The sequence below is a fragment of the Rutilus rutilus genome, assembly GCF_951802725.1.
Source record: "Rutilus rutilus genome assembly, chromosome: 24".
Taxonomy (NCBI): Eukaryota; Metazoa; Chordata; class Actinopteri; order Cypriniformes; family Leuciscidae; genus Rutilus; species Rutilus rutilus.
Window position 1 is genome coordinate 732,501 of NC_140228.1, and position 5,000 is coordinate 737,500.

General features: G+C 43.7%; 1 protein-coding gene across 4 annotated transcripts in view; it reads left to right on the forward strand.

Annotated features, from left to right (window-relative positions):
- The window catches only part of l3mbtl4 (L3MBTL histone methyl-lysine binding protein 4), a 61,044-nt gene that overhangs the window by 37,766 nt on the left and 18,278 nt on the right, over positions 1-5,000 (forward strand). The gene's annotated exons all lie outside the window — the stretch shown is intronic.

Sequence of the window (5,000 nt, forward strand, 5' to 3'; positions counted from 1 at the left end):
AGGTGATCAACCCCACATATGACATCATCAGCACTCTCAGATCCGTCGGGTCAGGAGATCGATATAGGTTTTATTTTGTTTTAGTATTTTTTTTTTGGTCATATTTAGAGAGAGAGAGAGACAGAGAGAGAGAGAGAGACTGAGAGGGAGAGCAAGAGAGAGAGAGAGAGAGAGAGAGAGCGAGAGCGAGAGAGAGACTGAGAGAGCGAGAGAGAGACTGAGAGAGAGAGAGAGAGACTGAGAGCGAGAGCAAGAGAGAGAGAGAGAGCGAGAGAGCGAGAGAGAGGGAGAGAGAGAGACTGAGAGCGAGAGAGAGAGAGACTGAGAGCGAGAGAGAGGGAGAGAGAGAGACTGAGAGCGAGAGAGAGAGACTGAGAGCGAGAGACTGATGCATTCTGTGGTTCTCAGGCTCATTAGAGTCTAGGCTCAGCGTGGGCCGAGAAACTCTGACAGCAGAGACTCGAGATTCATGAGCTGACCGTGTCAAACTCTCACACCTGACAGATCACATCACATGACCCTGACAGATCACATCACATGACCCTGACACATCACATCACATCACATGACCGTGACAGATCACATCACATGACCCTGACAGATCAGATCACATCACATGACCCTGACAGATCACACCACATGACCCTGACAGATCACATCACATGACCCTGACAGATCACATCACATGACCCTGACAGATCACATCACATGACCCTGACAGATCAGATCACATCACATGACCCTGACAGATCAGATCACATCACATGACCCTGACAGATCACATCACATGACCCTGACAGATCAGATCACATCACATGACCCTGACAGATCACACCACATGACCCTGACAGATCACATCACATGACCCTGACAGATCACATCACATGACCCTGACAGATCACATCACATGACCCTGACAGATCACATCACATGACCCTGACAGATCACATCACATGACCCTGACAGATCAGATCACATCACATGACCCTGACAGATCAGATCACATCACATGACCCTGACAGATCACATCACATGACCCTGACAGAAGATCCGCTCTCCCGCTGCGAATCCCATCTGTTATTTATCATCTGTGATGACGACAGCTCTCGCTGGATATTTCTGACTATTTCAACATTTGAATGTCCCATAATTCCAGTCATTTCTGATTTACTTGATATGGATTCATAAAAATATCGGTAACACTTTACAATAAGGTTCATTAGTTAACATTAGTTAACTACCTTAGTTAACATGAACTAAGAATGAACAATACTTACTAGAGCATTTATTAATCTTATTACTAATTAATATTAGTTTCAACATTTACTAATACGTCATTAAAATCAAAGGTTGTATTTGTTAACATTAATGTACTGTGAACTAACATGAACAGCTGTATTTTTATTAACTAACATTAAAGGGATACTTCAGCATTTAGCATTAAGCTTTGTATCAGTAGAAAACCTGTAGTATTTTCGAGTGACCGTGCTCCCCCCCCTCATGTCCCCCTGAGACCAGAGATTTATGCAGTTTTTGTCTGGAAAAAATCCTCAGATGACGATAAAAATCTTCTTTGTCCAGAGGCGAGAGACTCCAGCCAGTAGGGGGAGCTGTCCCGCATGTGTTCAACCCGCCCATAGGGGGATCTCAGAACAGAATGTACACACAGTGTCAGACATCTTTTATTTGGAAGCTAAGCTAGCAGGCTCTTGTTCTGTGGAGAAAGCTGAGTAGTGTGGGGTTACCATCCTCTTTTTCCCGGACATGTCCAGCTGTCGAGATCGTCGGCACATTCGGCTTTTGCTTTCTGCGGTCGCCATTCATCGTTTACATGCACACCTTTTGATTCAGTCTAACTGGATTCATTCCGATTGGTGAATCTGAATGTAGTGTTTACATGAACGCTAAACAAGTGATCAGTTGATGTGCGTTATAGCATTGCTAAGAGAATTCCCGCTCCTCCGTGAGAGATAGCCTACGAGACCGGTGCGCTCATCAGTAATCCCGCCACCGGCCTCTCGTCGTTCTCCCGCGGCCCTCAGCCTCGTCCTGCTCGCCACAGTAAACATGATGAATGGCGACTGTAGAACGCAAAAGCCGAATCCCGGACATTTTGTGCGATCTCGAAATCCCGGGCAGACTCGTCACGGAGACTCACTAGTAGCTCACGCCGCCTTCACACTGGCAGTTGAAATCAGCTCCGATACGGCTTCGAAATGACCGGAAGTCATTCATTTCCTATGGAGATTCGCAGACCGCATGCGAATGGGTCCGAACCGGGTCCGAACGAGTGCGGTGCGAAAACAATCGTGTCCGTTGGTCATCCGGATGCGTTCAGAAAATTGAACTCTTGCGAAAGGCTACAGACGGTTCATATCCGACAATTCCAGTGGAAGTTAGCGTTGCTATGGTACTGGTAAACAAACCTGAATTCTTAACTTTTAATAAAATAATTCATTTTATAATGATAAGTTGTCATGTCATTTTTTTTATTTTCATGATTTTCTAACGTTATTAGGGCAGTTATTACAATTAAAATGTAATATATACCACTATATCACATTTAGCCGACCTGACATGTCAACGTCCTGGGCAACTTTGCTCCACGCTGCAGCCTTCGATTAATGTCTCTATAACCCTCATCAGAGAGATCATACAGAATTGTACATTCTGACACTGACAAAATCAACCGTTCTAATCTCTCCGCCATTTTTGTTCTCGCTTCCGAAGCTTCCGCCGCTTTTCAACGGTGTAGTGCGACGTCCGCTGGGGGCGTGTTGCGTATTACGGAGCTGATTTCAACTGCCAGTGTGAAGGCAGCGTTAGCTTTGTTGTTTAACTGCGCTCTCTTTCCGGTGGGCGTGGCTTGCAGCGAAGCAAGTGCATTCTGGGAGTTGTTGTCTTTCATCCACATGAGCCAAAAATACATTTTCTGGCTTTTCTCAGTCTAGAAAGCTCCAAATTCAAAAATAATTTCACACTTCTACTACATAAATGACCCAATTTAAATACACATTCATCTTTCCAGAGGTGAAGTACCCCTTTAACAAAGATAATAAATACTTTAACAAATGTATTGCTCATGTTTGTTCATGTTAGTAAATACATTAACTAATGTTTACTGATGAACCTTACTGTAAAGTGTTACCAAAATATATTTTTACTCAATTTCTAATTTCTAGAGTTTTGAATAACTATAAAATGTGTATTTTTATTTATTTATTAGTTTCCATGATTTTTTCCTCATATATCCCGGTTTTCCGTGAGAATCCTTATTCTTCAAAGACAAAATACAGTTGTTGAGGAGGTGAATTAAAACGAGAAACATCTGTAAGACTTTTCAATAAAGTCCCATTAGTTAATGCGTTAACTAACATTAATAATATTTAAGCAATATTGAACTTTACCGTTTGGAAAATGGGCGTGGCAAATACACTCAAAAGCCAATAACTCCTAAACAAAAACTCAAAACATTAGGAAAATTGGTGAGCACATGTAACGCATGATTCCCAACAAGCATGCAAACTTTTATGGAGATCGGACCGTAGGTGGCGCTCTAACTGTTAAAAAGCTTTAAAACCATATATTTCCTGTGGTAAATTCCCTGCATTGGCTGTAAATGCTGTTTTCCGTCTATGATGTCAGAGGTTTCACGCTTGCTAAATAAAACGTAATATGTTTTTATGCATGTGTGCTTAAAGGCCTTAATGCTCGAACCCTGATAAATGAAGCTCGCAGCTTAGTAAAGACACGACTGCTCATGTTAGCTGAGGTTTGCTGATGGTGTTTGTGAACTGGCTGGTTTTGCTTCATCGTGTCCTTGAGGATCAGATGAGGAGCAGATGGTGTGTGTGTGTGTGTGTGTGTGTGTGTGTGTGTGATGGAGTCGAGGGACGCCTGATCTTCCTCTTCACTGTCAATATTTACAGTCGGGATTTACAGTCGTGGTTCTGTGTTTAACACGAGCTGCAGTTGAACATCCGTGACTGTGTTCATCTCTCCATCTCATGATAGTGTGTCTGAAGGTGTAACTGAGGAGTTTGTGTTGAGCACTGAGTGATTGTGTGATAATGCCTGATCTGGGATCAGTGAGAGATGACTGATGTCAGTAAAGTCGTGGACTGAATGGAGAGAGTCTCCAGGTTCTCAGTGTTCAGAAACTGAAGCTCATCATTGATTGGACGATCTCAGTCGATCAATCATTCCTGACAAGAGCATCAAAGACATTAGATGATGAATAATGTGCTTTTCAGGAGAGCTCCTCTCTCTCTCTCTCTCTCTCTCTCTCTCTCTCTCTCTCTCTCTCTCTCTCTCTCTCTCCTCTCTCTCTCTCTCTCTCTCTCTTCTCTCTCTCCTAAAATAGACGAGTGTATCTACATCAGTGATGAAGGAGACACTGAGTGTGAAGGTCAGTCTCCATTGATTGACTCTCAGCCTCATGTGATCCTTCACTGACACTCAGGTGACAGGAAGTGACACGCTTAGCTTCCTGTGTCTGTGACAGGAAGTGACACGCTGAGCTTCCTGTGTCCTTAAGCGCTGCCGGAGAACAAGCTTTTATTTGTCGAGTGTAATAATGAGTGTCTGCAGTGGTGTGTGATGTGAGCATCTTTATAATGAGACTCCAGCTCAGCGTTACACACCGCAGCCGTTCAGTGTGTGTGCGTGTGTGTGTGCGTGCGTGCGTGCGCGTGTGTGTGCGTGCGTGCGTGTGAATGAGAGAGAAAGCAGGAAGCAGTTCTTCTGTTTAAAGCATGTTAAAGCCAGACAGGAAATCAGGATAAATGATGTGTTTCTCTGGAACGTGCATGTCTAGATCATCAGTGTGCTGATGTGTGTGTGTGTGTGTGTGTGTGTGTGTGTGTGGAATCGTCTCAGTGTTGTTATTCTTCAGATGTGGAGTTGAACATGTGATGATGGAAGTGCTGTTCGTCGTTTAGGAGATTCGTTGGAAATGTATTTGCACTTCCGGCTTTTGCATTTGAAGGATCCTGGGAAGA